This window comes from Chrysochloris asiatica, unplaced genomic scaffold (assembly GCF_000296735.1).
Source record: "Chrysochloris asiatica unplaced genomic scaffold, ChrAsi1.0 scaffold00015, whole genome shotgun sequence".
Taxonomy (NCBI): Eukaryota; Metazoa; Chordata; class Mammalia; order Afrosoricida; family Chrysochloridae; genus Chrysochloris; species Chrysochloris asiatica.
Genome location: NW_006408533.1, coordinates 15,681,249 through 15,692,400, shown reverse-complemented (window position 1 = coordinate 15,692,400; position 11,152 = coordinate 15,681,249). Strand labels below are relative to the sequence as shown.

Here is an 11,152-nt window from a genome sequence, read left to right as displayed (position 1 = left end):
GGCCAATCCCAGTCCATATAGGCTCACTAGTTCATACATTGGGCATGTTATTGGGAGGAACCAATCCCTGAAAAAAGTTATCATGCTTTGTAGAGAATCAGCATAAAAAGGGGAAGACCCTCAACAAGATGGATTGACTCGGTGGTTGCAACAATAACAATAATTGTGAGGATGGCACACGACCTGGTGGTGTTTCATTCTGTTGTGCATGGGGTCACCATGAGCCAGAAATGACTTTATGGCACCAAACAACAACAATAGTGCCTATAATATGTACCTTTATGCATTTCATTTAAATTTTCATAACTTCCAATCTGCTTGAGGTTCATACTTCGAACATTCCACGTTTCAAGTATTAAATGAACATGTACAGGTATTTCTTCTCACTTTGAGTCATGAAACATCAGCAAAAAAAGGTCTTGAAAACTTTATTCTATCCATGTCCCTTAAGGTAGATTCTACTTTGAGAAGGAAGCTCTTCCCCAATCATATTTCAAGTGCCTGCCAACCTGAGGGGCTCATCTCCCAGCACATATTGCACTGCTATTCATAAGGTCTTCAGTGGGCAATTATTTTAGAATGCATTGTCAGGTCCTTCCTCCTACTTTGTCTTAATCTGGAAGCTCCACTGAAACCTGTCCAGGTTGACCCTGCTGGAATTTGAAATACTGGAAGCATCACTTTCAGTGTCACAGTAACACACAAGCCACTGTAGTACAGCAAACTGACCAACAAATCTTGGTTATTATGTTTAGCAATGAAAAGTAGACATACACTATGATTTATATGTTGGTCTGTATTTCTTTTTATAACAATCTATGATAGCAAAGATGGTAACTTTGTGTATGTTGACACATGTAAATCCTCAAAAATATACACACATTTTTGTTCTGCTTTCTGTATCATGTTGATACTATCCAGTCTGTTCAGAAAGCACAGCTTGAGTGCTATGTGCAGCTTTTGGCATAGTTCTTGGTCCAGGCTTGTTGTCAAATAGATTACTTCACTCATAACTCAAAAATAGCTTCTACTGTTATCATTCCTTGACTTAAATACAGGAAAACAGGGATATCATTAAATTCATTAAAAAAAATTATCCTTGTCTCTCCTTGCTTATGATTTCATGCAAAAAGCATTTTCTATGCTGACATTCTAGGGCACTTGTTGGCGATTCTACCTTTATATTAAATACTAAGTAATTTTCTGTGATTGTGAGAAAGAAAACTATTTAAGAAAACTGGCTAGTTTTATGTGGTCGTTCACTACTAACTGGAGTTTTCTTTCATCCCGGCATGTTACAGGACTGCACTTCTCTGCTATCTTCAAATTGTTATTGTTGCTAAGTTCCATCAAGTTGCTTTTGATTCATAGTGACCCTGTATAGGGTTTCCAAGTGGCACTTGCCACTTCCTGATGGAACCTTTTAAGAATGGTGGATGATTTACCATGTTCTCATGAGCTATGACGAAAGATGATAATGTTCTAGATAATGGAGGCTTTAACAACCTGGGTTCCTGAGTGCAGAAGACATTGACAGGTCTTTTCATCTTCGATGCTACATAATAGGTGTGTACCATTAGCAAGAAATAAACCCTTCTTCTCCATCTCTAAGATTCTGGAGTTGTTACCACCGTATTGGAGTCCTGGTATGGCACTGTGGGTTAATGCACTGGACAGCAAGGTCAATTTGAACTGCAAGGTTGGTTATTCAAACTCACCAGCCACTTCTTGGAAACCCTATACAGAGTTGTTTTGAGTCAGAACTGATTGGACAGCACTTAACAACCACCACCAAAGTACTAACTAAACTATTATAACAGATTGGTATACTTTAGACTTACATTAACCACAAAACATTTTCATAATTGGACAATGTACTCTAGCACTAGATTGTGAACTCCGGTGAGTGCACTATTCACTGATGCACTTAATGGCATCCTCCACGTTCACAGCACATACATGCACACACCCACACCCATACACCAAATCAAGTGTTGCATCTCCTTTCTTGTGGTGTAACTAGGTCAGCAGTACAATAGTTGTTCTATAGCAAGGTTTATATGAAATTGAGCATTCAAAGAAATGGCTTATTCCATTCTTGAAATTGTCACAGAACACATACGCACTGCCTTGAGCACCCCCAAGAACTTCAAAGAAAAGATTTACACCTTTGTAAATATGCATTAGGATCCATGGTGGCACAGTGGTTAAAACACTTTCTGCAAACCAAAAGCTGAGTGGTGTAAACCCACCAGCTGCACCGTAGGAGACAAGTATGGCCGTCTGAGTCAGTCAAGATTTACAGCCATGGAAACCATGTAAGGTAGTTCTGTTCTACCTAGCAAAAGGTCATTAAAAAGACAGGAGAGAAAGAAAAATGCTAAAATGAATGTCAGGAGAGACTCTGAAATTTGCTGTCCACTGTAGAAATGCTAAAGCAAATGGAAGATATGAGAAAGTAAAAGAGACGAGAAGAAAATTTCAAAGGGCTACTCGAGAAGACATAGTCAAGTATTAAAATGAAATGTGCAAAGATCTGGAGTTAGGAAACCAAAAGGGAAGAACATGCTTGACATTTCACAAAATAAAAGAACTGGAGAAAAATTCCAAGCCTTGATTTGCAATATTGAAGGATTCTCCAGGCAAAATATTGAATGATGCAGAAAGCATTAAAAGAAGATAGAAGGTATATACAGACTCACTCTACTAAAAATAAATGGTCATTGTTTAACCATTTCAAGAGTTAGCATATGATCAAGAACTGTTGGCATTGAAGGAAGAAGTCCAGGCTGCACTGAAGGCATACCAAAGTACCAGGCTTTAAGAAATGACTGAATACAAATTAAAATCTTTCAATAAACTGATGAAGCATTGGAGGTGCTCAATTACCTATGCCAATAAATTTGAAAGACAGACACCTGTCCAACAGATTGGAAGAGATTCATATTGGTACCCATTCTCAAGAGAGGTGACCCAGTGGAATGCACAAATCATTGAACAATAACATTAACAAAGCTTGTAAGTAAAATTTTGCTGCAGATAATTCAAAATAGGCTGCAATAGTATATTGACAGTAAACTGCCAGAAATTCAAGCTGGATTCAGAAGAGGACATGCAATGAGGGATATCATTGCTGACATCAGATGGATCTTCACTGAAAGTAGGGAATACCAGAACACAATACTTGTGCTTTATTGATTATGCAAATGCTTTCATGAGAAACTATGAGCAATATTGCAGAGAACGAGTATCACAGAACATTTAATTGTGCTCATGAGGAACCTTACATAAACCAAGAGCCAGTTGTTTTGCCAGAACAAGGGAACACTGAATGGGTTGAAATTAGGAAAGGTGTGCATCAGGGTTATAGTCTTTCACCACACTTATTCAATGTGCATCCTAGAGAAATAATCCGAAAGGCTGGATTACATGAAGAAGAACATGATATCAAGATTGGAGGAAAACTCATTAACAACCTGCGATATGCCTTTGATACAGCCTTGTTTGCTGAAAGTGAAGACGACTTAAATACTGATGAAGATCCAAGACTTCACCTTTTAGTATGGATTGCATCTCAGCACTGAAAACAAAACAAAACAAAACAAAAAACCTCAGAATTGGATCAATAAATAACATCATGATAAATGGAGAAAACACTGAAGTTGTCAGCGAATTCATTTTGCTAGGATCCACAATCAACACTCATTAAAGTAGCAGTCAAGAAGTCAAAGAACATAATGCATTAGGCAAATCTGCTGCACAAGACTTCTTTAAAATGTTAAAGAGCAAACATATCCGTCTTAGGACTAAGGAGTGTCTGACCCAAACCATGGTATTTTCCACAGCTTCATATGTATGTGAAAGTTGGACAATGAATAAGGAAGACCAAAGACCCTAGAAGAACTAATGCATTTGAGTTATGGTGCTGTAGAAGAATATTAACTGAAGAAGAACAAATAAATCTGTGTTGGAAGTACAGCCAGAGTGCTCCTTAGATGGAAGGATGGTAAGACTTCGTTTCTCATACTTTGGACATGTTACTAGGTGTGACCAGTCCCTGAAAAAGGACACCATGCTTGGTAAAATGGAGTTGTTGTTGTTGTCAGGTGCCATCGAGTTGGAACCGACTCATAGCGACCCCATGCACAGCAGAACGAAACAATGTCCGATCCTGGGCCAACCTCACTACCGCTGCCACACTTGAGTCCATCAATGATGCCACCTGGCCAATCCATCTCGTTAGGGGTCTTCCTCTTTTTCTTTGACCCTCCACATTACCCAGCATGACATCCTTCTCCAACGATTGTTTCCTCCGGACAATATGTCCAAAGTATGAGAGACGAAGCTTAGCCATCCTGGCCTCCAAGGACCACTCTGGCTGCACTTCTTTCAAAACAGATCTATTGGTTCTTTTGGCAGTCCATGGCACTTTCAGTATTCTCCTCCAAAACCACAACTCAAAGGCATCAATTCTTCTACGATCTTCCTTATTCACTGTCCAACTTTCGCATCCATATGAGGCTATTGAAAACACAATGGCCTGGGTCAGGCGCACCTTAGTCCTCAAGCTGACATCTCTGTTCTTCAATACTTAAAAAAGTTCCTGTGCAACAGATTTGCCCAGTGCAATACGTTGTCTGATCTCTTGACTGCTGCTTCTGCGAGTGTTGATAGTTGATTCAAGAAGAATGAAGTTCTTGACAACTTCAATCTTTTCTCCATTGATAAGAATGTTGTTTATTGGTCCAGTGGTGATGATTTTTGTTTTCTTGACATTGAGGTAAAATGGAGGGTCAGCAAAAAAAAAGGAAGATTCCCAGTGAGATAGATTGCCACAGTGTCAGGTGCAACAGGCTAGATGTTCCTGGGAAGAAAGGCCTAGGGATCTACATCTCAAAGATCACATCCGTTGAATATCCAATGGAGCCCAGTTCTACTTACACATACAACACACAGGGTCACCATAAGTCAGAGTCATCTTGACAGCAAAGGGTTTGTTATTGGTTTTGTATTTATTTATTTTTGGTTTCTAAAAACAACCAAAACAAACAAACAATTCTTTCTGTCATACAGCAGTTGATAAGACAAAAAAAAAAAAAAAGTGTTTTTTTTTTAATTAAACTTAATACACTTTTTTTACAAATATGATAATGACTATGCTCCTTGTACTTTAAAAAGTATTGCCAGGAGTTTTGTAAGCCTTCTCATGTCTATTGGTAAATAATGGAGGAAAATAATATGTCTCCTGGTAGGAGAGAAATAAAGAGGTAACCAAAGCGAGATAGATGTCTCTGACTCAGATAAAGATTCAAAATATTAAGATGGAAATATTTTTGAAAGACGATTTGACTTAGTAAACTCCTTGTCATGCATAATTCCTCACCAAGTATGTGACTTCATCCCCTGATCCCCATGTCTAGTCCAGATTCCATTATTATTCAGTCTCAGAGAACCCCTTTCATTCAGAGAACTAACCTAAATATGTGGGGGGTGGTGTTTAAGTGTCGTGGAGTCGGTTCCAACTCATAGCGACCCTCTACAGGGTTCCCAAGCTACCAGAGCTCCTTAACCTAAATATGTAGTAAACATTTATTCCCATGATCCTTTTACTGAGACTTCACCATGCTATACAGCAATTCTGTGTGAGGAGGGTGCAGGCATCTTTGGTTCACCACTTACCCTCCCAGTTACCCACCTAGCACCTGGAACAGAGAGAGGGGTCCTTAAGAAGAGACAGCAAATTCATCTGGAAAACTAGAGCGATGGGATATGGAAGGAAAAACAATAAAACTGTATTAAAACTACCAAGTGAACAAAAGGAGCAATGAAATGTGATCTCTGAAATAACTAACAGAAGCTAGAAAACGCAACAGCTCTGCATCAGTTAAGGAAGGATGACACATACACTATCATAGGGTTTATGTCTTAATAGGCATCAACAGTTTAAAAAAAAATAGATTTGGAAAATGAAAAGTTAATTTCAGTATCAAGAATAGGTGTGCCTAACTTTGTCCACAGGAATACACTAATGGTGGTGGTAGTGGTGTGCTTTCAAGTCGGTTCTGACTCATAGTGACCCTGTATAGGATTTCGGAGGCTATAAATCTTTACAAGAGCAGAAAGTCTCAGCTTTCTCCTGCTGAGCAGCTGGTAAATTCTAATTGTTGACCTTGCTGTTAGCAGGTCAAAGGGTAACCACTAAACTCCCAGGGCTCTTAATAGGACTACACTGTTGTTGCTGTTGTTAAGTGCCATGGAGTCGATTCCGACTCATAGCAACCCTGTACAGGGTTTCCAAGGCTGTCAATCTTTGCGGGAGCAGAAAGCCTCATCTTTCTCCCGCAGAACAGCTGGTAGTTTTCAACTGCTGTCCCTGAGGTTCGCAGCCCGATTCGTAACCACTATGCTACCAATTGCTGGTGTTAAATACCATCCAGTTAGTTCTGACTCATAGCGAACCTGTATAGGGTTTCTGAGAAGCAGCTGATGAGTTTGAACCCCAACCTTGTGGTTGAAACTGACCTGGCTGCCTGGTTCTTATCCTATAGCACTACAACAGGATTAAACTAGTATCCCTAAATAAAGATACAGCCTTAATTCAGGGTGTGTGTGTGTGTGTGTGTGTGTGTGTGTGTGTGTGTGTGTGGGCGGGGGCCTTAACCTCTGAAGACCTGGATACATTCTCTCAATCCCACACAACATGCTTCCTTCTGGTTCATCTGGTTTTCTAGTCAGCTTTTAAAAATGTATCATGCTAAATATGCAGGTTGAGAATTATGTGCATGGAACTTAATTAACCCAAAAGACAAGAATTAAAGAAAATCTGTGAATGTCAAACTAAATTTGAAGATCGTTGTGTGAAGAAACAATTAAATGTATTTGAAAAGAGTAACAAGTGAAGATTTAAGAGCAACATCTGTCCAGTAAAATGAATATTGTGAGTGTTCCTTGATAAGCTCCAATGAGGTGCAATTCTCTGTATATGAAGCCAGACCTTTCTTCACATCATCGTTCATTTTAAGCAGGTGGTGATTTAAAAAGTATTTCACTTTAGAATAATGAGAAAATGTTATCTCTCTCTTCACTGCTACTCATCTTTGTATAAAGTACTATACACAATTGTTTAAAAGACATGCCACACAAAAACACCCTCAAAATATGGTCTGCTTGAAATCACTGATAGTTGAAAAAGAATTGCAGAATAGTTGTTTTAAGTTGTCCAACCACTTGTAAGAACGATGGGATTACAGATAATCAGAGTTGCTTGAAAATTCTGCAATATGGTGTCCCGAAGGAAATGAGGGCCATGCCTTAGGGACTTTAAAATTCATCAAAAACTAATATATCAGCTTCAGTCATCTACTTTATAATAGCTTAATGCTTTGTAGCTTTGCTGATAAATACTACTGTAATCAATAATTATCTTAGGAAATTTTGGTTAGTTGTGGTAAAAGAATTATGTACTATAATTAATAGCATTAAAATTAGGAACACGTTTCTGAACATAATTAAGATCATCTCATAGAAAGATGCGGTCAATGCATCAAATGTAGAAAAATGAAGGTAGAACAGAGTCCTGTTTTTATGAGAAAAAAAAAAGTTGGTTATAAGCACATCAAAAGCTTGACAAAAGAGTTCCATCGCTGAATAGCTGCAGGGCCTTGCACAAGTGATTTCACTTGTCTGTGCCTCAGTTTTTGCATCTGTAAAAGTTAGCTGATATAATTATCTTTAAGTGTTGCAAGAATTCACTGAGTTAACAAACCAAAAGCACATTGGACTGTGTCTAGCATGTGGTGAGCTGCTTTAAAAAAAAAAAAAGTTTCTACCATTGTAGTAAGGAATAAAGTAAGATTTATTTATTTATTTATTTTTGCAGGATATTGGGCAAATAAATTGTTACTCCTACAATACAGTTATTCTTTATGTTAAAAAAGAAACACAAATACACAGTAAATATACAGTCATTATGACAGGCCATAGTAAAACTTCAATGCAACAATCAACTCAAAAGAACATTTTAAAGCAAGAATGAGCCTTATGGCTGTACATCTGCAAGTAGGCATCCAATATTCTTTCCCATGCTCACCTATCTTCTCAGAACTATACTCCAAGCTTGACAAGGGGAAAGTTTTATTTCCAAGTCCCACGAATAGGAGCTCTGAGCACCAGCCACCCAGCTGCCACCAATCTTCTCCTTGGCTTTGGTCTTTTGATAGACAACTTCCCACCTCCCACTCCAGAAAGAACCTCCTTTCTGCCCGCCCTCGGTCCAGCTGAAAATTCCGAAGTGGGCTATAAAAGCCGAAGACACTCATCCCCGCAGCCCCACGCCACCCACGCCCCCAGTGCCCACTCCCACTCAACCATCCGACCCAGCACCGCAGTGCATTGCAACCAACACGCGCAGATGCCACTGGCCAGCCAAGAACACGACGCGGATTTCCCAGTGAATCCCCACCAGGCTGCTCCCACAACGTGAGTGCCATGCCTAATGGAGGGGCCACCCAACTTCCCACCAGCTCAGCCCGCGCTGATGACCGAGAGGACGACCGTCACAATACAAACAACTCAGCCCGCGACGCGAGGGAGCCGGCTGCCATCGCCACTCCCGGCGCGCTGCAGAGGCGGTCGCGGAGGCTGCAGCTTGGCTAGGGCCTCCGCGGGAGGCCGAGGTTTACCTGCGCGGCCCCGCGCCCCCAGGCCGGCGGTCCTGCAGCAGCTACAGTCGCCGGCGGGCCAGAGGCGCCGCCCGCCTCCCGGGGAGGCGCCGCGCCGCAGTACTGGCTGCGGCGCCGGGCACATGCTTCACGCTCGCCTTGGTCAACGCCGGCGCACAGGTGGGAACCCCCGCGAGTGGGCGTTGGGGCGAATCCCTTCCCCAGCCGCCTCTCGCCGCCTGCTCCCACTCTTGACTTTGCCGGGTGCACGGCGCCTGCCCTTGCTCCCGCCGCCTGTGCCCGCTCCCCGGCGCGGTGAGCTGCCGTTGTCCCTGCGCAGCTAAGGCTGCGCGTCCGGTACACCTCCTGCCCCGCGGCGGCCCCGCAGCCCGGGGCAGCGGAGAGCCGCGCGCAGCAGCCCGGCCCGGCGCCCACTCCTCGGCTAACACACGGACCCCTCCATCCCGCGCCCTCCTCCACAGCCGAGCTGTCAAGAAAGAAAACGCCGTGCACACACCTTGGAACAGACGGGCGCCTCAGTCGCCGACTCGCCAAACTCTTACAAGGTGTCCATTGGTCTGTAGGGAGGTTTGGGCATGGAACAGGAGACGCTTTCTTATTATTTAATAATGTTGGAAGTGCAGGGTCCGCTGCCAGAGTTGTGGGTCATGTGGGCACAGCAGAGGCTGGCTGCTGCCAGTACCAGGGTTTCCTGAGGATCCTGAAACTATGATCTCATCCTCCTCATCCGCCTCCCCCGCCCTCTCTCCGCGGGCGCGCACGCACAGCACACACACATATACACACGCGCACACACACGCGCACACACACTCACTGCATGCACTATCCTCCTTCCTGGATGGAAATATTCCCGCAGGGAAATACAGTGTTCACGGTCTTCATGGTTAAAAAAAATAAATCCCTCCGGATAGAGATTTTTCTCTTTCAAAGCTTGATGTATGTGCTTTGTTTATTTTCTACAGTTTTCCTTCACTAGTGCAGGAGATCCAAACAGAGCATCAGAATTAAATTTAAAAAAAAAAAAATCATTCTCTTATGTTGACCCAGATTTTAGTCAGAATCCAAGGACTCAAACATTACAATGTCAATTTAAACAGAGTCAATAATATACCAGTCTTGGCTATGGAATAGTAATAATATCTTAGATATATGCAGCAGGCTTCTTTTCCAAGCTGCAAGCATTTCCCAAACATTACCTCATTTATTTGCAGAGCATCTTTGCAGAGGAGGTGGATGAGCGGACAAGTACTAGTATCACTTCAGCGACACAGAGACATAGGTAGGCTAACATGACGTATCCAACCAAGTACACATACTAAGTCAATACCGTACTAAAAATAAATATGCAGACGCTCCCAGGTTAATCAATGACAGGGCTGTAATCAATTACAAATGCACGGGTTGTCCAAAATAATGAAAATACTCTTGGTTATTTTGAAGTTCCTTATTAATTAGGAAGGAGAATGAGTCATTGAGTCCTTTCCTATATTAATACATTTCATATAATTTCTCTTGTGCATTTTTGTGTATGTCTTGAGTTTTATATTTTCCTATAATTTTCTTTCCATTTTTTTTGGTGTATATATGTGCTCTGTGTGTGTAAATTTATATCCATTTGCATTGTTTAAACTCCTTAAGTTGTCATTTTAAGCAATTTTAGTCAGCTTTAAAGTAGTCACTAATGTCATTTGCATATTTCATTCAAATTCCTTTAAAGTGCTGTATTTTGAAGGATATAAAGATGTTTGATACATGACATCTGTCCTCCCTTAATAAATTTACATATAGTTCTTTAAGAAACACTGTACATCAAACCTTTCATTATTTTTGGTATTGTAAATGATCTCAAAATAAATAAAAGACACACTTTTATTTTTCTTTTTAGCTACCTAATTTCTGTTCTATATTAAAATGATTTCATCTGCATATATGCTGTATATTTTAGACCATCTTTGACCCATGACCCACCACCACACACTGCCATCAAGTAGATTCTGACACTCAGGGACCCCCAGTTCAGGTGCCTGGGCTTCAACCCGCCTGCCTGGTCATTTATGCCTCTCTGTGATTTCCTGCTTCTCCATCTTTGCTAATGTTATTCTCTGCTTGGAATGTTACCCCTGACTCATCTCCAGCAGATCTAATGGAGAGAGCTGGGGCCTTGGAGTCAGAGACCTGAGTTCGGATCCTGGCTCTACAACCTGTTAGCTGTGGGACTTTGGACAAGTACTTATTGAACAAATACTTATTTGAGCCTCAGTTTCCTAGTCAATAAAAATGAAGATAATGGCACCTACCTTGCAGAGTTGCTGTAAGATTTTAAATGAAATTGTGTACACAAAGCAGTTGACACCATGCCAATAAATGAGAGACCATTTATATATATACACAAACACACACACGCACACACACACACACACATATATATATATATATACATATATACACATATGTATATATATGTATATATG

The 11,152-nt window shown here is 41.2% G+C and overlaps 1 protein-coding gene across 2 annotated transcripts in view; it reads right to left on the bottom strand.

Annotated features, from left to right (window-relative positions):
- DTNA (dystrobrevin, alpha) overlaps window positions 1–9,402 on the bottom strand; it is a 523,318-nt gene extending 513,916 nt beyond the window's left edge. Inside the window, exon 1 of one of the 2 annotated variants that reach the window (XM_006835061.1) lies at window positions 9,178–9,402. The gene's annotated coding sequence lies outside the window, so the exon portion shown is untranslated. The remainder of the gene's footprint in view (window positions 1–9,177) is intronic. The other variant, XM_006835063.1, reaches the window with a different exon arrangement.
- Between the last annotated feature and the right edge of the window lie 1,750 nt (window positions 9,403–11,152).